Genomic DNA, 21,765 nt, shown 5'->3' on the forward strand with positions numbered 1-21,765 from the left:
GTGCCGTCACCCATGCACACATAAAATAATAGGAAATATGCGGCATGGCTGAGCCCAAATCATCAGCCATAGCCAGCAGGGATGAATCTCCATGGAAGCCACAAGAGCAGCCACAGGCCTTGAGACTAGGCTAGACTCCTTGGACTGAGGTCTAGCATGAGGAGGGGACTGGTGGACCTGCTTAGGGCAGGCAGGGATGCTAGTAATGGCAAGGCAGCTCCACCCCAAAGCACAGCCTCTTAAGACCACCCCATGCTGACAACACCTTCTTTACAGGTCCCCCAGAAAGGGTCTGAGGCCCTGAGTTGCCAGAGGCAGGCAGAGAAGGAAGACAGAGACCTGGGTGTAGTTCACGGTTTTTACAATGCTTGCCTAGCATGCAGTCAGCAGCCCCATCACTGAAACAGAAAATCAGCAGGTTGAAGTGGTATAAACCCGTGGTCCCAGTATCTGGAACCTGAAGCAAGAGGATCAGATCTCGAGTTCAGGACCAGTAGGCAGGTTAGGTGGAGAGCTCAGTGGTCAAGTATTTGCCTAGCATTCAGGAGGCCTTCAGTACAATTAACAGCACAGTAACAAGCCTGTCTGGACGGCACAGCAAAACTAACTGGAAAAAAAAAAAAGTCCCCAAAGATGCTGGGGACCTCATGAGAAGCTGAATCTGAATTCTCTGGAGGATGTTTGAGAAGACCCCTTCCAACTCATCTTCCCTGCTATGCCAAGGCACTGGAGTGGCCTCTTAACACCATGCCCACAGGCCCTGTACCAGTATGACCCTACAGAGTTACTATGATGCAATGGGTCCACAGGGTGGATGATGCTCTCAGCAGCCGGGGCCCATAGTCCAGCCGGCCCTGTGCCCACCATCAGGGCTGTCCTGTCTGTAGCCATGTTAACTGCCACTGCTTCTTCAGCAGTCTCCTGCGGATACGTTGTTTTGGGTCACTTTATCCACCACCACCCATCTAAACAAGGAGACAAAGAATAGGCCTGGCGGCCTTTCCTATCAGGTTCAGTTCAGGCTAGCCAGACCTCCCTGATACCACCCACAGTCAGGGTTCAAAGACCAGACATTCAGAGCTTTTCCATCCAGCACCCTGAGTAGCCAGGGAGTTCCCAGGCTGCTTGGGTTGGTCCACATTCCGAGCCCCAGCAGTACTGTACCATCCTTACAGAAGACTGAAACTGATCAGTACAGCCTTGTCCCCTCCCCTTCCCAGAAGGACCAGGACTTAACTTACTTGTGGAAGCAGCAGCCAAGAAGTGCCAAGCCAGCAGCAGGCTGTCTAAATGCCAGCAGGGTGCTGACCTTGGGCAAGCCTTTCACCTCCGTGGTCCTCAAGGCTTTTGCTAAGAAAACCATTCCCTGACATCTACACATCTCTTTGCCCAGCTCCACACCTTGGCTTCAGTGTGATCACTTTATTTTACATGAGACCCATGTGCCTCCTTCTGCACTTACCTTTTTGCCTTATTACTAATCTCCTCTCGAGTGAAAAGTTCCATAGGAGCAGGGATTTTTGCCTATTTTATTCATAACCATGTCCCCATTGCCCAGAATAATAAATATGCATTAAATGAATCATGCTTTAAATGTCACATGAACCCTGGGAAAACAATCCAGAGTAAGTGGTCAGGTTACAAGACATGGTATATTTGGATGGGGACTGGAGGGCATGGGCTAGGGCCACAGACCCTTTCTCAAGGATGGACAGAATCTACTTTGGAGCAAAGTATTAGGTAGGGGGTTGGAGACGGGCTGTACATCTCAGTATCAAGTACAGGAGTGGAGGGGTGTGGGGGACGGGACAGAGCAGTCTTTTCTTTTTGTAACAGGTCACAAGTCAGGAGTGTACAGTATGGGATGGCTTTCATTTTCAAAAATGTTACCAGGGCAGCTAGATAAAATGGCCTGGTGACCAAGTTCAATCCATGGAACCCACAATAGAACCAGCTCCAGAAAGTTGTTCTTTTACACACACACACACACACACACACACACACACACACACACAGTCATTTTATAAAAAAGCTATCAACCAAGTCTCAAGGGTTTTTATTGTTGTTATTTAAACAGTGCAAAGTTCAAGAAGACTCTGTGGGCTCTCTCTCGACCATCAGCCCCAGGTGTCAAACACTGATGAAGCTGACACCCCGTGCAGTTTAGCTCTGGCTTTGCTGGGCTGAGGACTTGGGTATTCAATGCAACAAGGAGCACCCCATAATGTTTTCTGGATCCAGAGCAGGCCTTGGGAGCCGCAAGGTCCAGGCAAACAAAGGTGAGTGACCGGGGTACAGCAAGGACGGAAAACCTACAGAGGTCAGCCACAGCTTGTAGAGGTGGTGGAGGGAGTGGCCATGGTAACATTCCACAGGAGACAGGTGAGGCCCTGCCCCTGCCCCTTCCCCCTCCTGGGACCCCTGCCAGGCTCCCAGGTGGGGCTCATGACAGCAGTAATTACATAATTAATGGTACAATGAGCTGCCTCCTAAGGGTAAAAGCCTGAAGGTAGGTGCTTTCTGCATTTTGCCATTAAGTTCCAAAGCCCTACTCTGGCCCCAGAGTTGCCCCTATAAATACTGTGACTAAGTGGAATAGAGGGACACTCCTGGCTTTGTGTTTATCACATGATTTAGCCTTCAGCCTCAGGGGATGAGGTCCAGAGAGCAGTTTCAGGAGGTAGGCGAGGGATGGGCAGGACAGGAACCGTAGCTAAGGAGGAAGCGGCAGCAGTGAAGCTTGCACCCTCTCCTCCACAGCTTTTAGTGCTGGCGCCCACCAGCTCTTGGAGCCCATTTGGGATCGGCAAATGTCCAGGTGGGGATGGGCAGGGGGTTGAGGTTCCAGGGGAATGTACACAGCTCCTGTAGTCTAAGGCACAGAAAGCTGCCACAGTGCTGCTGAAGGGCACCTGGGGCAGGAAGGGGAAAAAAGAGGTGAAGGAAGTGGCTGCCCTCCAGAAGCTGGGAGGCAGCAAACAGCAAGGTGGCTTCCAGTAGCAGCTGCCTCCTATAGCAGCTACTGCCTACCTCGATCCAGTTCTGAGTTCAGTTGCTTATAGCCAGTGATCAATGTACCCTATTTTCCGGGTTACTGGTCCCTGGTGCTTCCATGGCAGCTCTTCTTATGTGACCATAGGAATTCTAGGTCTGCTCTCCAAGCAGCAGCAGCAGCAGCAGCAGCAGCAGAGGGGTCTCATGACAGACAGTGCTGTCTTTAACCTCCTCGGAAGACAGTATCGACATTGGAAAGCAACCAGCCCCCAGGAACAGGGCACATTCTTCCTCAACATTCCAATCCCAAACTTGTAGAGATCAATGGAAGCCCAGAGAGGGTCAGTGACTTGTCCACCAGGCTCAGCAGCTGTGTGCCCCAGATGCCTCTCTGTCAAACAGAAACAGAGAAAATGGCTTTCCTTCTCTATACCCCAACAGGGAAAGATCTTGCTGCCTCCCGGAGCCTGGGTGGAACCTCCCCTGCTGCCTGCCCCAGGGGCTTCTCACTGCAGCACACTGACAGCACAGGAGGTGCAACCCTGGCCCCCTCCCAGTGCCGGTTCCATATGGGGGAGCCGGGCACTGGAGCCCCTCCTGCACCGGCCCCCAGGGGAGGAAGCCGCCTGTCAGGCCGCCTCGGCGTGTCAAATCCTCTTGCTGCCTAATTGTGAGACGGCGGCGTTTAAAGAAACGCTTTTCTGGCCGCCTGCCACACCGCAAACTGCTTGGTATAATTTTATTATTAAGGAGAGAGAAAAAGAGAAGGGGCTGGAGAAGAGAGAAAGGGGAGAGCGGAGGAAATTGCTTCGTCCAAGTCAGCTGGTGGAGTATTCCGCTCAATGTGAAAGCGGGGACAGCTTTCCAGTTGGCAAGCTGACTCCGTTAATTGCGCATTCAGTCTCTACTTAGGGTAATTGGAACGAAGCGGGGCCTAGCTCTGACAATTAGGGTCTGCGACTAGGCCATTAACCCTTCCCGCAACCAGCCCCCGCCCCGTCGACACCAGGCGGGGTAGGGCGCGGGCAAGACCCCCACACTGAGGTGCGGGCAGCAGCGGAGAGCTGGCTGGGGAGCCGCGCGGAGGGTGGGGTCTGCGGCCTCTCCGCCGCTGCTACAGTTGTTTCGGCCGTGTAAGACAAAGGCAGAACGTGGCCAGCGCCGGGAGAAAATCCGCAGGACTCCCTCAGGGGCAGGTAAAATTTCACCTTCCATTGGTACTCCCCTCCCCCCCCTCGTCTCCCCGGCCTTCCGCCAATCCGGAGAGGGCCACCAAAGACGCCCCGACGCCTCCTCCGCAGCCCAGCCCACTGACCCCAGCAAGGTCACGGCGACCTCCGGCACACCCGCCTGTCCTCAGCCAGCAGCCCGCAGGGGCTGTAGACGCCCGGAGAGGAAGGGGGCGCTGCGCAGGTCGTGAGGCAAAGGCAGCCAGAATGCTCCCCTCGCCTCCCTCCCGCCTGCACCCGGACCTGGGGGCGGCCCCTCAGCCTCCATCATTCATTTTCCTGATTCCCGCTGTAGCCGCCCTCGGAAGTCAGCCGAGTGAAGCAGCTGTTCCTTGCACACTCCACTTGACCAAAGATGATGATAAATGAGGCCAGGGCTGCGTCAGGGACGCGGCGGCGAGGACCGTGCAGGGCGGGGCATGGGGTCTGCAGCCCCCGCTCCCTGCTAGGCTAAGTGAGCACCCGCGAAGGACCACGTCCGAGCCCCCCCGCCCGGCAGACCTTCCCGCAGGTCCGCACCCTTCCTCGAACGCTGGGGTCCCCGCGGCATCCTCGCCTCCTCCCCCAGCACGCGCGCCCCAAACCTATTAATGCTCGTAAATAATGAATAAAGGAGCGCTTCCTACTGCCGCGCTGGGTGCGGGCGGGGCGGCAGCCAGAAGCTCGAGGCTGGGGAGAGCGCCGCGGGCCGGGCCGAGGGGCCCGGGCGCGCGGCCCCGCACACGTGCAGCCGTGGCGTGCAGGCGGCACCCCGCCCGGCGGCGGAGGAGGGGAATCCCGCGCTGCCCTCCCCAACGCCACCTCCCCTGGAGTCCTCTGGCACCGAACGAGGCGAGAGAGTGAGCGTGAGCTTCCCAGCCGAAGAGGGTTATTTTTAACCTGCCCCCCTTTCTATATCTGCCTCGGCGGTACGCGCCCGCCCGCCCGCTCCAGCAGCCGCGGACGCGGGCTCCTCACCTCGCTCGTAGGCTCCGGACTCCGCGCCTCCCCCGGCCCGGCCCCCGCCCTTGAGCGGGCAGAGCGCCGCTACACCTCAGCCTGGAAAGGGCCGATTAGGAGCCGCGTGCCTTTCAGCTAAATATCGGAACCGGGTGGGATGGGGGCGGGGAGCCGGCGCTCGTCCCCTCGCCTCCCTCGCTCCCTCCCACCCTGCGCGGAGTGGCGGTGCGGTGCGAGGCGGCTCCAGCTCCCCGCCAGCCTGAAAACAGCCGGCCGGAGCACCGAGTCCCCCTGGGGTTCTCGGCCTGGTCTCAGCATCCTATAGTTCGCAAAAGCTGGAGCTCCCAAAGCACGGACCCTCGGGCAGCAGCGGCGCCAAGCGGGGCGCAGCCACCCCCACCCACCTCCAGTCCCCTTTCCTATGCCACTAGACAAATAAGCCATTTGGACAGCAGTGGGCTGGTCTTGCCGGAAACTTCAAAGGAAGACCCTTCCCGAGCCAGGGTCTGGGGAAATGCCAGGAGCACACACAGGAAGCTCCAGCGATTGCTTTACTCCTCTTGTTGGTCTGCCTAGGCTTGCCCTAGGGAGAACCCTAGCTTGGCTCTCCTCCTTCAGACCTTTCCTCCCTCAGAATGAGGTCGCAGGAAGTTCGCGTCGGTTGTGGTTGCCCTTCTCTCCCAAAGGCCACCCACCTAAACCTCATTGTGCCCTCTTTAGAAGAGCTGAGCATCAGATGGGCAGCCGAGCCAGGACCAGCATTTGACTGGGTCCCCCAAGTATCCTGGCGCTTTCCAGACTGTTCTTAGCCCAATTCAGGAGTCTCAGGAGGCCTCTCCCTCTTTAAGGAGAAGGCAGTTAGGGGTGGCAGCAAGCAGGGAAAGTGAAGGAAGTGGAGGCCATCCCAGGCACAGAAACCAGGGGTTTAAATAGCAGTTCTCAACATGTGGGTTGTGTTCCTTTCACTGAGTCACCTAAGACCATTGGAAAACACAGAAAGTTACATTACGATTCATAACAGTAGCAAAATTACAGCTATGAAATAGTAACAAAAGTAACTTTATGGTTGTGGGGTTACCACAACATGAAGAACTGTATTAAAGGGTCGCAGCATTAGGAAGGTTGAGAACCACTGGTTTAGCAACAGAAAAGAACATAGTCTATCTGGGCACTGAAGACTGTTCTCTTTAGGCTTGTCTTGACTAGATGAAGAAAAATGGCCGTAAGAGGCTGGGGTTTTGGCTGGATTCATCCTCCACAGTGCAGCCCCATAGCAGCAGCAAGCACATAAGAGGCCTAGCAGGCCAGAGAGGTTGATTCCCTAGGGTGGCTTTAAGCTGGGAGGGCCCTGGAAGCCAGGCAGGGTTAGGAGCGAGAAGAGGACTGGTGCTTAGGCAGAAACAAGGTACTGGGGGATGGTACTCATTGGGCTCTGCCTTCCCTGGGTCTAGAAAGTTCTTCCCATCTCACTATTCACCCCTGCTCCCCACCAGAGGCTGATGCTGTTTGGAGAGACCTCCTGGTGCCTCCAGAGGTCTTACTTCCACCCTCAACTATCCTTCCCAAGGTGTAATGTCAATTCTCACGTCCAGAAGTGGAAATGGCACCAAAGAATACAAAAGGTTGTTCTAGACTCTACTCTTTGGGGGCTCTGAAGGCAGGGTTCTAAGCTGGGCTGGGGGATGAAACGTGGTTCCTCGGGGTAAAAACAAATGAACAGGCATAGAATTTCAGAACACTGGTCTGCAGGGGGAGAGAGGAGAAGGACAGGGACAGAAGAGAAGTGTCACAATGGCCAACCCACTGTCAGGGCTTCTTGGCATGAGACTGAATCTACAGATTTCTTATTTACCTGAAGACTGAATCTCACCCAGAGCATCCTCCTCCAAATATACTGCCTCCAAATGGCTGTCATAATAAGCTCCAAATTCGCCAATGGCTGGATGTTCCTGTGCAGTGCCACGCTGCCCCAACAGACTAGACTACTGCTGATTCTGATCTAACGACTTTTCAAGCTGGGGAAGTACTGGGCTTGCAGCTGCTCTCACCACAGCAAAAGGAGAACTTCCAGTTGTGCCATGCTGGTGGCTGTCCTGACAGAACCAGCCTCACTGAGAGTAAGCTGGCAGCCTCTCTGTTCCAGGGGCAACCTGGGAAAACTTACTGGGGACCTTCCTGAGCCCAAGTGGGAAGCTGGCTGATTACCTCTCCACACAACTATAAGATGGGAAGTGGTTAAGAGAAAACACAAAGCCTGGGCAGCTAAGTCCAGAACCCAACTGTTCTGAACACTGTTGCTGGTTCTGTACCCAGGCCCAGGCCCAGGCACACTTGGATCTTGCCTCTGATTGCATCCAACTTTTCTAGAACTCTCTGAGTTTCAGACCATAACTTTGGGGAGGGCCCTTCTCCAGCTGCACACAGCTAACTTGGCTTGACCCACAGCTGCCTCACTTTGGAAACTTGTGGGAGAACTCTTCATAATTGGTAGAGAATGGCAGATTGGAGCCTTTCCCGAGAGGCTCCAAAGGTTAATACAGCCAGGGTACTTGGAAAGCTCATGGGACTTGGAGTTGAGTGAGAGATGCAATCTCTCCATATCCTCCATGATGGAGCCCTGACAGTGAGCATCTGAGGGTTCAAATCTCAGCTCCTGCATACATATCTGGATAACCTTGGGCATTTTACTTAACCACTCCATGTTTCATGCTCTCAAGATGTAAAATGTCCTAGGCACCCAACTGGCAAAGTGATATATAAGACTATACCCATTGTGGAGTGTGGGGGGGGGGTTGCTGGATTTGGGCTCTTTCCAGTCAGGCCTGCCCTTCCCTTCATAGATAGGCCCAGCTCTGTGGGTGCTCATCAGGACACCACTCACTTGGTTTTCTCAGCATGGAGGAGATACAGGCCTGGTGCTGCCTCTGCCTGGCTGGTGACACATAGAAAAGGGGAGCCCTGGTCTAGATGGGGTGGAGAGGTTAACTAGTTCTACCTCGATGAAGTATCTTCTGGCAATATGGATCCAAATAAAAACTCCAACTCCATGTGGCCACTGTGCAAAGTCGTCAGTCACCTGCAGCAGACAACACGGGAGTCTCCTAAGTAAGTGTCCACCCAAGGTAACAACAACAAAGGGAGTAAAATGAGAAGGAAAGCAGAACTGATTCTAAGAGTAAAGCTGCACCCTTCAGGCCACAGGCCACCTGCCTCCACCTCAGCAAGACTGGATGGAGACAGGCTGCTTAGAGGTTACAACTTCCTGTATCCTGCACTCTCTTTGGCAGGAAGGATACTAAGGCTCCCATAGGGTATAGAGTTGGGTCTGACATTGTCTACACAGATCTTCACGGGTGGGCAGCTGCCACCGGGCTGGTGTTCAAAGGCACTCTTATAGTTTTTGTGCAACCTTCCTCTCCCTTCTGTGTGGACCGGCAATACACTATCCTGTAATCCTTCCAACAAAACAGCATGTAAAATGTACAGCCAAATGCCACCCAGAGTTTGTGAACCCAAAGGCTAACTGAGGACCGCTGGAGATAAGGGATCAAATCCTACCCCTAACTGAGCTGTGTGGGGCTCTGTGCAAGTAGAGATTAAAAGAGATCATATGGACAGAGCTGTCAGAGCAGCCTCAAGTAGACCTGGGACCTATCCATCCTTTTGAAAGGTAAATATTGACATACTTTTTATAGTAGAGGCAAAAGGCTAGAAATCCCAACTGGTCTTTGCTGCCTGCAAAGGTGTAGCCAGGAAGCAAGGAACTCCTGGGCGTCACTCAAGTCTGACTTCCATCCTCCCACCAGCTGGTTACTGTTAGGTTGGCAGACACACTGTTTGGGCACACAGGCCTTGTGGCAGTGGCCTGAGCAGGGTCCTGTCACATGTGGCAACTTTGGGTGGAACTGACTGACAGACTGGCTGAAGGCCCTGTAGTCCCAGGCCTGTGGAAGGTTTTGGATAGCTTGCTGTGCTTCACTGTGGTCTAGAGCCAGCTTTTTCCAGAGTGTCGTCAAAGGAGTCTTTGGAAAGAAACACCAAGTACCTAAGACCCTGGGGCTGACTGGCTCTGTGACCTCAGGTGAGTTACCCCCCTTCTGGGCCTGTGACTCCTCAACCTTTAAGTAGGGAAAGCAGTTAAACATCCCTCTCCCAGGGTTGAGAGACCCCACTAAGAAACAGAAATATCTTGTTACTATCAACTATGACCAATTCATTGACCTTCCAGGCCCTGACTTCTGCTCTGAGCATCAGTCACATTTTTCTCTGCACTATGCAAAAAAGGCATAGAAAAAGGCTTAGGGCATTTGTGTATTCGATGAAAGATCTAACAGCATTATATAATTCAGGGCAGAAGACTCTACATGTAGTTGGGGCATAAGTCACAATGTTTTTATCTCCAGAGAAACCATAAGGAACACAAGAATCCTACCTTATAGAGAATGCGATTAAATCCTAAGAGGCCAAAGGATATCTTGGGAGCAGAGCATCAAGACTTGGGTTTAAACTGAAGCCTGGCCCTGATGCTCTAGTCAGCACAGGAGCACTAGGTGAGACCTTCAGAAAAGAAGGTCCTTTTAGGGCTGCAGGGGCTCCATTCAAGCTAATGTGTTTCCTTTGTGGTTACTGTCTGGTACACCTGACCCACTGTCATCTTGGCCACCTTCATGCCAGCTATGGGAGTTGAGCAGATGGTTTTGCACACAGAGAAATCAAGGCTCACTAAAGACAGACTTGCTCAAGGCTCTGAAGCTCACTTCCTGGGACTGCTGAGCTTTTCAATAGACTAGAAAGCCCCTCCACCCACTCTGACCCCCCCCACTCATTCATTTCTTCCCCACTCATCCGTCTATAATCCCACCACCACCTGCCCATCTACCAACCTGCCAACTACCCTTCCATCTGAGCAGCTCCCAAGTGTCTACTCTATGCCACACAGAGACAGCAAAAGATCAATACCCTTGTAGAAGACACAGGACGGACACAGGATCAGAGGGATAACCCAGAGGAAGTCCTGAGTCCTGAGGGAGCTACTCAGGAATTACTGAGAAGGGAAAAGGCTGCTGAGGCCTAGAGGCAAGGTCTGAAAATGTGGGTTCTTAAGTTCGATTTGGAAACGAGACAGGTAGAACCCAGATCACAAATGTGTTACTTGACAGTGAGCTGCAGAGCACAGACAAGAGCAGGGGTGACACCACCAGATATATGTATGCTATGATTCATTGTGGCTACAGTGAGGGGCGAATAATGGAGGGTCTGTTAAGATGAAGCTAGAGTATCTCCTATAGAGCAGTGATGGGGTCAGACTACTAACCTGCCAATGAATGTCAGCTCAAGTCTGACAACTCTTGGTGGGCCAGAACCCGGCAGGGAGGACCAATTCTTACAGGTAACCTAGTGCATGTCTGAAGCCCAGAGGACAAAGGGGTCCCACAGCATGGGACTCAAAGCCTACCAAACTTTCATGTTCAGCTCACCAGCCCTGCTAAAGAGGGTGAGGCCTGCCTGGTGGTGGTCACCTTCCTCAAATGTCCTCCTTGTCTCATTGGGAATCAATGGGAGGGAGAACCACTCCTAGTACAGGGTGATAGAAGACAGGCGCTACGACAGAAAGGAATGATGGACAGCTGTGTGTCAGCCCCAGCTCTGCAGCGAAGGAAGGGCATCCCCGAGTGACAGCTGTGGACCTAGGCAAAGGTCAACAGGAGCACTGAGAATGCCACATAGCCTCTATGGGGGGGTCTGCGTATGTTTTGGTACCCTCCTGTTCAGATATGCTTGCCTTCCTTACATATTAGATTGGCTCCTGGTCCACACAGCTTCCAGGGCTCCTTGTCCATTTTCCCCTCACAACCTTCAGGAACCTTCACCAACAAAAGACCTTCTCCCACACAACTGCATTTAGAGACGCTCACTTGCTATCCTAAGAAACTCAAAAGCACAGCTCAGGCCTTTGATGGATGTGTTTGAATTGGGGCCGGAAGGATCAGGCTGTGGAGGGCCGTATGTTTGTCAAATGAATGAGTGGATAGGTAGATGGATGAAGTCCACCCTCGAGAAAAGACATTGCTACTTTTCTAGGCCTGTAAAAAAAAACAAAAACAAACAAACAAAAAAACATGATTCCCTAGAGTTTTTAAGAACATGGCAGATAATTCCCAGGCCCTCATCTTGGTGCCTGGGCTGGGGAACTCAAGTGGGGCCCCAAAACCTCAGGCCAAGCTCTTGTCCAAAGTAACCTGTCCTCTTCAGAACCCTGTCTGGGGGAACAGCATATCTGCACAGGCAGAGGCAAATGCCTGCCCATAGGCTGGCATCTCTGCAGCTCAGGAGAGCAGGCTGTCATCTGCTTAGGACTATGGGGATGCTCTAAGATGAAATTTAAGCCCATTAGTGCTTAGCTAACGTCATCAGCAGCAACAGCAAAAATGAGGGTGGCAGGGAGTGTGAACGCCATAAACTGCCAGGGTCAGTGCCGCCTCCCTCCTTAGACCTGGCTTCCATGCTCTGCCCTGTCCACACAGACATCCAGTATCACTGGCAGCTCTACCCCCTGCCCTGGCCAATCCTTAAGATCCAGCCCCTGGGTCAGCATGTGACCAGAGCCGGCAGGCTGAGGCATGAGAAAGGAATCTGCCAGGGAGCCCGAGTATGGCAGAGACAGCAGCTCCTTAATCTGGTTCCTTTGATAACTTCTGTCTTTTTATGCACACGAAAGGATCGCAGCTCTACCCTGCTCAGCCCGTCTCCCTGCAGCTAATGCCTGACAGCTCTGTTTATGTCTCCCCGTAATTCTGCAGCTTTATGGGTTTTTTTCCCTTTCCGGGGCCATTAAGCTCACAGCTACAGGCTCCATCCCCTACCCCCGCCTGCCTTTGTCCTTGAGGCCTAGCTGCCCCAAAGCTCTTTGGGAGATAGGCTGTTCCCTCCTGGCTAGTGGATAAGAATCCTGAACCCCAGACCTTGTCTGCAGGCCTCACTCAGGCCAGTCCACAAGCTCTCCTGATACCAACTCCTTCATCCTGCCATCACAGGTTATGTTAGCCTGTTCCCAAGGCAGATCCCACAGCTGGCACCTGGTGGGCTGGCTGAGCCCCTAGCCTTGCCCCATATCTGCCCTAATTCTGTTTTCCCTCTTCCCTCCTTTGGCATCTCTGAGTGACTGATTTCTTTCCAGAACCAAGGCCCCTTTCTGAGGACAAAAACCACTGGTGCCATCTCTCTTCTTATTCTCTGGATCTTCTGATGGGGAGCTAGTATATCCCTGGCATCCTGCACTCCATTAAATTCTCTCCCACAACCATTTACCTGGGTTCCCCTGCCAAGGTTCCTCCAACCTCACTCCACAATACAGAGCATGCCACATGTCCAGCCACACAGATTCTATGCCTACAACCCAGAGGGTTCTCCTGGTCTCTAGCCTCTGTTCATGGCACTTTATTACTATAAAGCCTTCAGTGCTCCCCCACCCTTACCCTCACTTAGTGTGCTGTACCTCCAGCCCTAAGACCTCCTGGACTGCAGATGCCCTGTACTTCAGTTGGCACCAGGTCTCAACCTTCCCCAGCTCCGTTAGCTGGAATCAATTCTTTCCTTCTGTGTATTGTATAAGCCTCTCCTAATCCCCTACAGACTCATATCCTGTACCCCACCAAGTGCGAGCTTTCTGAATGCCCTAAGTGGGTTCCTATGCCCCTCAGGCCTCAATGGCCACACCTCTCAGCAATAGTCTCTTGGTGCATCATGCTAAGGACACAAGTAAGATGAAGCAGGGTCACACTGGCCAGAACTAGCCCCTGAAAATTGACTGGGATATTTAAAAAGCAGAGCCCTGTTTTGTCTCCTCCTTTTGGAGTGATAGCCACTTCTACTTTGAGGCTTAGGGCCTCAACTCTGGGGTGGCCCAGCAGAAAAGGAAGGAGCTCTGCGCCAGACTCTGGGGAAACCAAAGCACACAGCCGCTGGCTCCTGTACAGACTTAAGAGCCTTCTACCTGCTTCCTTTAGGCCGCTTCCTGCTGAGCTGCTTATCAGAGTCCTGCCCTATGTGTGCTCTAAGTCCCTCTGGCACATGCTCAGCTGCCCCTCAAACTGCTCAGCACCATCATCCAGCCTTCTGAATACTAGGTGGCCTGGCCCTGTCCTTCTACCTCCCTCATGGATGGATAGCAGGATATCTTGCCTGGCACTACCCACCTAGCCCAAGAAGACTAAGAAACAATGTCCCCACTGTATATGCCTCCTTTTCTTTTGTCTATAGCCCAAGGCTTGACTCTATTATCCCATATCTCAGAATGTGAGGCCAAGAGTTCTGAAATGGCCAACAGAACCCTTAACCCATGTGATCCTGGGAAGCACCTGATCTCCACAGAAAAAAATAAATTCTCCTCTGCACAGGTCACCAGGCAGACAGAAGTGTGGGAAACTTCATGGAATTCTGCTGCCAAGCATCAGGGAAGCTTTGTGACGTGTGAAGCCCTTGCTGAAAGCAGCGAGATCACATCGGTGATGGCAGAGCTGTACCACAAATGGTATTTTTCAATATGGGCCCTGGACAGCCAACTTGATGGGGAGGGGTCATGGACACATCTGGGAACTGTCCCCGGGTCCCTGGAGTCCTGCTGAGCACTGCAGCAGGACCAAGAGTTAATGCTTACCCACCCCTGTGGCCAGCTGTGCCCAGGCCCCAGCCCATCACCCTGACAACAACACATACTCCCTTCACCAAGCAGTTACTGGCTACAAAGCACATGCTTCCACCAAGGCAACTGGCAAATAGCCACCAGGCTCGGAGGTTGGGTTGGGGCTAGGGTTCAGAGATGCAAAGCCCTTGGCCAAGAGGTGGGAACATGGTTGCTGGAGGCAGCACCAGCTTTGGTACCCCACTGACTATATGCCCAGCAAATATCGTCCAGTGCCTGCTCTGCCACACGCATCACCAGGCTTTCTTTCATCTGCAAGGGGGTCTCGGAGACAGGCAACATAACTGTATCCCTCAGCAGAGCCTGAGAAATATGCGACAGGCTCTCTCCCCATACAGGGGCAAGAATCAAGAGTCAGAGCTGGAGAGATGGCTCAGTGGTTAAGAGCATTGCTTGCTCTTCCAAAGGTTCTGAGTTCAATTCCCAGCAACCACATGGTGGCTCACAACCATCTGTAATGAGGTCTGGTGCCCCCTTCTGGCCTGCAGACATACACACAGACAGAATATTGTATACATAATAAATAAATAAATAAATATTAAAAAAAAAAAAGAATCAAGAGTCAGAGAAATCAATCAACCAACTCCTGCAAGATCACACAGCACAGCTCCACAGCAGCAGGGCCTCCGAACCCCAGTCCACAGTACCACTGCTTCCAAAGAGCTTTTCTTTTTGTTCTTCTTCCTTTTCAAGACAGGGTTTTTCTGTGTAATAATCCTAGCAGTCCTGGAACTAGCTCTTGTAGACCAGGCTGGCCTCGAACCCAGAGAACCACCTGCTTCTGCCTCCTGAGTGCTGGGATTAAAGGCGTGTGCCACCACCACCCGGCTCAAAGAGCTTTTCTTGTTATAGACAAATGCTTGGGGTCCAATATACAATGAAAGAGGCACAGAAGCAGGTGTTCAACACAATCCCACTTTGTGACACAAAAAGCAGACATCAATGTCTTCTCATCAAAGAGTTTGGAGGTGCCTACTATTTTTTTTTCATATTTTTTCCAGCAAGGTTTCTAAAAAGACCAGCAGTTCTGTTTTCTAGAATGAATGGGGACAGAAGCTGGTGCAACCAAATTCTGGTTAATAGAACGTTGCCATAGTTACCATATACGCATCATACATCCTCTTAGACTAAGAGCCAGTTTTAGCCTTTGGTGGTCTGGGCTCTCTGTCATTCTATGTTGATTCAGAAGGTTCCTTGGGACCTAAGGTCCCCTCCACAAGACAGCATCCTGGACTATACAGGCCTGTGGGAAGAAAATCTGTCCCACTGTATGCCATGCTGTGTTATCCAGTCAGCCATGATGGCCCTCACCTGTCTCCACCTCCACTTTTCTTCCTGGCATTTTGATTTTACTGGGGTGGCCCACAGCTCTGGTGCTTAGGGAATTCAGGCCCACTGTGGGGCCAGGCTGGGCAGACATTCCTAACACAGCTCCCACACTCAAACCACCGTTCTGTAGACAGCTCTGGACCACCCCTACCCAGAGAGGCCCCTGGGCCTGTGGCCTGAGAGCAGCTGACAGCTCCTCAACAGAAGCAGGCCACCCCGAAGCCTGAGTGACACTGTACGTTCTGACAAAGATGCCGACACTCACATCAAAGCCTCATTTTTCTTCTTCCCGTTAGGCACTGAAACCATTTACATAAAGAGCCCCACATGGGTCTGCAACAAAGATGCATTTCTCCCGGCATCCTTTTCAACCTCCCAGACACTGCCTGTCAGACCTGCCCCTTTCTTGGGGCGGGTGTCTAAGCCCTATACTTAGGTCATCTAGACACAGGGCTAGGGGAGGTCAGTGGAACAATAACTGTGCCCACAATTTCTAGTTTGATGGTGCAAGAGATCAAACCCAAGGCCCCCAACATTCAGGTGTTGTAGCACTGAGTCAAAGCCTCACCCCTCTTAATTCTTTACAAACAAAAAAGAAGATCCAGTGGTGGTGTTACACGCCTTTAACACAGCACTAGGGAAGCAGAAGCAGGTAGACCTCTGAGTTTGTGGGCAGCCTGGTCTACAGAGTAAGTTCCAGAACAGCAAGGCTACACAGAGAAACCCTGTCTGAAAACACCAAACAAGAAAAGAAAAAAAAAAAAAACAAAAAAAACCTAACCAATCTATAAGAATCTTAGTCAAGATGGAAGGGTCTCTGGGAAGAGCGGGCCAGCTGAGTGGCAGCTTCCTCTGTGCGTCCAGTCCCAGGCATCTGGCTCTGCGGGGCGGAGGCCGACTGAACTACTGCAGTCAGGCCTGCGTGCCAGATCTTCCCAGTGGCAAAGGCCAAGTTCACAGTCGGCAGCTGCTGCTCCTGTCATTTCTTCAGCTCATTCTGGGTGGTCCAGGGCAGCTCCTAAGCAGTCTTGTTCTCTGACAGCTAGGACCTAAAGCCTTCAAGCCTTACTTTTAAGCAAATGAGCTCTCTTGGCTCCTCTTTTAAGTGCAAGTTTCACCACCTGTGAGTAAAAATACCTAGCTCCTGTCCCAAGCACCTCCCTTGGTCCAGAAGTATCCTGTACAATTCCTGGGCCAGTTCATCTGGCCCGGGTCAGATGGGTCTCTGGGTTGTGGAGGATCCTAACATGTGCAGTGAATGAGCTCTGCAGCCAGGGATTGCATAACTGCCTAGGTCTAGCGTGTGCTGGAGTGCCACCATGTGACTCATAGAGTAAGGCCTACATGTTGCCATTTGGGGATCAATGTTCCACACTATCTGTAGAACTTTCTTTATGGAATTTTTAAGGAGATCTTCAAAAACCTTATTTTTGTGTGTACAGTACAACCCCCTAAGTCCCATGAAAATGTACGACACAGGAACATTTCTGGATTCTGAGGCTGAAGCTCTCCTCTGTCCAGGTGAGTGCAGTGTCCTGGCATCAGATGGATGACACACAAAAGCCACATGCTCTAAAACTCTCGTGGCAGTTAGCATAGTGGATCTGTGTCCAGAAGACGCTTGCACTGTAAGCTGTGACAGTGTTCAACAGAAGTGGGAGAAAAACACGATTCTATTTTATAGTTCAGTTACCTGTAGTTAGGCCCACTCAGAAAACACTAAATGGAAAATTCTAGAAGTTAACAACTTATACATTTATTAACTTTTTATTAGTTACCGTTTATCTTTTTCGTTTTTTGAGACAGGGTTTCTCTGTAGCTTTGGAGCCTGTCCTGGAACTAGCTCTTGTAGTCCAGGCTGGTCTCAAACTCCCAGAGATCCACCTGCCTCTGCCTCCCGAGTGCTGGGATTAAAGGAGTGCGCCACCACTGCCCTGCCTACTGTTCATCTCTTAACTGTGATTGCTTTATGCACTGAACTTTAGGTATTCATCAGCACTGAAGAATAGGGCATGTGTTCAGGCACTGGTAGCATAGAACTTTAATCCCAGCACTTGGGAGGCAGAGGTAGATAGATCTCTGTGAATCTGAGGCCAGCCTGGTCTAATAGTCAGTTGTAGACCAGTCAGAGCTACACAAATAATAAACAAAAACGACAATCTAATTGGAGCTAGAAAGATGGTCCAGCTGTTAAAAGCACTTGTTACTCTTTCAGAAGACCCAAGTTCGATTCCCATCACACACACAGTGACTCAAAACTATTCAGAATTCTAGTTCTGGGGATTTAACACCCTTTTCTGACCTCCGCAGGCACAAGGTACATGGCATACAAGCAGGCAAAACAGCACAGAGTGTGGTGACTTTAATCTCAGCACTCAGGAGGCAAAGGTAGATACGTCTCTGTCATTTTGAAGGCAATCTGGTCTACACAGTAAATTCCAGGACAGCCAGGGCTATTTAGAGAAACCCTGTCTCAAAGAAATAAAACCAAAACACCAACAACAAAAACCCATGCAGGAAAAACAGCCACATGGATGAAATTAATAAAGCTAAAAACAATGCTTTTGAAGAAAAACAGGCGGGGGGGGGGCATAGTGGCTAACATCTTTAAGTCCAGCACTCGGGAGGCAGAGGCAGGTGGATCTCTATGAGTTCGAGGCCAACCTGCTCTACATAGTAAATTCCAAGACAACCAGAGCTACATATTGAGACCCTGTCTTCAGAAAAACAAAACAAAACAAAAATATAAAGAAAAAAGTAAAACAGTTTATGTAGGTTTGATACCATCCAGGGTTTCAGGCGTCACTGGTGTCTTAAGGTGTATTCCCCTAGGATAGAGACTATGCACACTGTTGGTCGCCTGTCACTTTTTTTAAAAATATTTATTTATTTATTATGTATACAATATTCTGTCTGTGTGTATGCTCGAAGGCCAGAAGAGGGCACCAGATCCCATTACAGATGGTTGTGAGCCACCATGTGGTTGCTGGGAATTGAACTCAGGATCTTTGGAAGAGCAGGCAATGCTCTTAACCTCTGAACCATCTCTCCAGCCCCTCACCTGTCACTTTTGTGCCTGTTGTGAGGTTAGTATCATGGCAGAAGCATGGGGAGCAAACTATTGTCTCAAGTAGGGAAAAGGAAAGGGAAAGAGGCGCTGTCTCATGGGCCCTTTGATCACAGGCTCCTAGTGACCAAAGATGTTTTATTATTCTCGCATCCCCGAAGTGCCAAGACAAGGAGACATGGGCCTCTGGAGTCATTTAAAATATTTAGCCAGGTGTAGTGCAATCCCAGCACTCAGGGAGCTAAGGGAGGAGGATTTCAAGGTCAAGGCCCCATCTCAGAAAAGCAAGTGCTGGTATGTGTTCCATGGTAGTGTACTTCCTGCTGGGTTCCATCTCCAGCACTAAGACTGGAGAGAGAAAGGAACCAAATTTTAGCATATGCAATGACAGCTAAAATGGCAATGAAAACAAACCACTGCTACCCACTATATGGATACGACAGCAAGGAAAGCAAACAAGACAGGGGCCTTCACATGTGTGACCCTCTGGTGGAAACACAAACACGGCAGACTTCTGGAGCTGCTGATGTTGCTTTTTCATGTGGAAAAAATCAGTTATACACAGTGTTTGCTGTATGTAAAAAACCATCTACTGTTCACTCACGAGCCATGTTCTTCCTGTGGACCAGCCAATGAGAAGTCAGGAAGTAAAGCAGGACTACAAGTGTGGTCGGCGGCAGAGCATTTGTTCAGCATTGTGAGACTCCAGATTCAACCTCTAGAACATGTGTCCCAACGTGAAACACACGATCTTGGACTACTTTATTCAGACCCACTGTGTTGCCAAACTCTGCTCAGACCCAGCTCAGAGGCTGAAGACAGTTTCTGCCTGGTATGTAGGAGGCTCTGGGTTTGATCCCCAGAACCACCACATAAGCTGGGTTCAGTGGTACATGTCTGGAATCCCATCACTCAGGAGCAGGAGGATAAGATGTTCTTGGCTACAAGAGACTCTAAAAAGACCCTCTTGACCTACATGGCCAACATTAGTGCCCCCTCCTAAACACTTCCTATGCAAGCATGCATGTCCCCATCCTCAGAAGTCAAGCTGGTCAGGTGGCCTCCTGGAGAATGGAGGACAGGTACTGTGCAGCCATGTGCCTGTCTCTCTTCCTCCGTGAAATGAAGGCTCTTCAGATGGCGCTGCTCCATCTGCCTGCCCAAATCGCTGGATGATGTCAGTGAGCCATCTATCTCTTGGTTCCAACACAGACACACAGAATAAGTACAAGAGAAAACTGTGCTGGTACTTAGGGTGTTTGTGATGAGGCACACTGAGTGCCTCCAGACTACTCTGAGGGCCTTCAAGGTTCTTGGTGGCCTGTATCCTGACTTCTCTGGCTTTGCAAATCAGAAACATTCTGGGTTCCAAGGATTCTGTATATTAGGCTTGTGTGAATCTCATAGCTGTTCCTGATTTACAAGAGTAGGTGTCTTTCTGGGGACTGGAGAGATGACTTAGCAGTTAAGAGCACTTGCTGTTCTTTAGGGGAGCCAAGTTCAGTTCCCAGCACCCATCTAGAACATCTGCAAACATCTGTAACTCGAGCTTTAAGAGTTCTGACACCACAGCCTCTGTGCACACTTGGACTCATATGCACACACCTTCACGAAGACACACACCTACACATAATTAATAATAATTTTTTTACAAAGGCTGAAGTCTGTCTCCGTACCCAATTTCCTATCCTTGCTCTATCCACTTCATTTCTCCACCATCTGAGCAATGATTAAGTATCAGTTACCAGTTCCCACAGAACAGCATGAAACAGAGTGAGGTACAAGGCACAAATACTCCTGACTTCAAAGGCAATTTTGCCCCTGCCTACAAAACGTGCACAGCACAGGCTCCCAGGCCTTTTGGAGAGGCCTGTGCTCAGAGAGTTAGCTCAGCTTAGGCCCATCCTTCTTCTGTGGGTGCCAAGGGTGTTTTTCCCACCTAACTGTCTCCAGCTGCTCAGAAAAGGGAGAGCTGTGACTCAGCAGATGACCTGGGGGACACAGGAAACAGAGCCATTGGCCAACCTGTTTCAGGTCATGTGAGTTGGAATCCCAGGCAAAGATTTTTTTCCCTTAACAAAAGGCTTTCCACGGAGGCCATGATACATGACCCAACTCTACAGTGGCCTTGAAGCCCCAGCAACATGAGTAGGGGCTCTGTGACCCTTGTCACCTCTCCCCGTTACCAGACCACCCACAGGCACAGAAGGTGGATGGGAGAAGGAAAGGGGGAGGAATCCGGGGCACACGATGGCCCATATTCTGGGGGCTCCTGGCTCTCCTACATTTGTTTCCATGTACTCTTCCTCCCCATGGAGCAACCATGGCTAGTCATGATCACAGCTGGGAGAGTTAGGAGCTAGAACTGCCCTCATCTGTGTTATCACACAACTCACAAGTTCAGAAAGTGTGATCCACTTACTAAAGTCATGGGGGTGGGGAGTGTGGCCTTGGAGAGATGGCTCATGGTTCAAAGGTTGGGAACACTGACTCCAGAGGACCCAGGTTCAATTGCCAGCACCACATGGTGGTTCACAGCTGCCTGGAACTCCAGTTCCAGGGGAATAGACACCCTCACCCAGACATACATGCAGGCAAAACGCCAATGCACATAAAACAACAACAGGAAGCTATGCTGGCAGCTTTCCTACCGCCTGGACAGAGTGTCCTCTTCAAGTCACTCGGAGGCCCCCAGTTCAGTCAATGTGGTACTGGAAGTTGGTGGTGCTTACTTTTCTCCCATTCTTCTCTGCATGTGCTGCACTGACTTCTCAGACACCTCTTCTTATTCACTGTCTACTTGGATCTTCTTGTAACCTAAAGCTGTTTCCTGACTGACTCCTCTGCCTGCCTGTTTGCCAAATCCCATCCCTGCGGCTCCCCACTCTCAAATTTCCTGCCTTGTGCGCTTATTTGCTTGTTGTTAGGGATAAAACCCAGGGCTTCATACATACTACACACTCTACCACTAGGACCCAACCATGGCTCTTCAGGTGAATGGGAACTATGGAGGGCAGACTCCTCCTGTCTAGTCGGGACACACAGGAGGAACACGCTGGCTCAATGGAGAGGTGGATGCTGACGCTGCAATACGGCAGAGATACTGGCGTGAGACTGACTGCTGTGGTACTCAGGCTCAGGAGGTCCTAGCTCAGGGCATCTCAGTTTCCTTCATGATGCCTACTACAAGAGCCTTCGAGGGATTTCTCGTATCCCCAGCCTTTGTACACACTGGGCACACTATCCTAGGATGCTCCATCCTCTCCATTTGCCTCACACACTGTTCATGGGGTGTCATCTCCACACAAGGATTCCCTCCCCGAAACCCTATCCTCTGTGGCAGTAACTCCCCCAGGCCAGTCCTGGTTCTGTCATAGCACACAGCAGGTGCTCACAAAAATCAAACAATGTGATTTGGGTTCCAGAGACAGTCTGGTGACTACACAGAAACCTAAGAAATTGCTGAAGTGTCCGGCCTTCACCACCCTGGGATGGCAGTGTTCATC

General features: G+C 51.2%; 1 protein-coding gene and 1 long non-coding RNA gene across 14 annotated transcripts in view; one reads left to right on the forward strand and one right to left on the reverse strand.

The window, feature by feature from the left end:
* The window catches only part of Rai1 (retinoic acid induced 1), a 99,269-nt gene that overhangs the window by 18,901 nt on the left and 58,603 nt on the right, over positions 1 to 21,765 (reverse strand). For 2 of the 13 annotated variants that reach the window (XM_026780845.1, XM_026780840.1), the window contains one exon: positions 3,031 to 3,385. The exons of 9 other annotated variants lie outside the window; for them this stretch is intronic. The gene's annotated coding sequence lies outside the window, so the exon portion shown is untranslated. Of the gene's footprint in view, positions 1 to 3,030; positions 3,386 to 4,309; positions 4,531 to 5,180; positions 5,456 to 21,765 lie in introns of those variants that run through there. 2 more of the 13 variants (XM_026780844.1, XM_026780843.1) reach the window with 2 other exon arrangements.
* On the forward strand, positions 682 to 4,599 carry LOC113456344. Its single transcript, XR_003377164.1, has 3 exons — positions 682 to 2,279; positions 3,436 to 4,190; positions 4,519 to 4,599. It is a non-coding gene; the product is annotated as an uncharacterized LOC113456344 (long non-coding RNA).

The sequence above is a fragment of the Microtus ochrogaster genome, chromosome 7 (genome assembly GCF_000317375.1).
Source record: "Microtus ochrogaster isolate Prairie Vole_2 chromosome 7, MicOch1.0, whole genome shotgun sequence".
NCBI classification, from domain to species: domain Eukaryota; kingdom Metazoa; phylum Chordata; class Mammalia; order Rodentia; family Cricetidae; genus Microtus; species Microtus ochrogaster.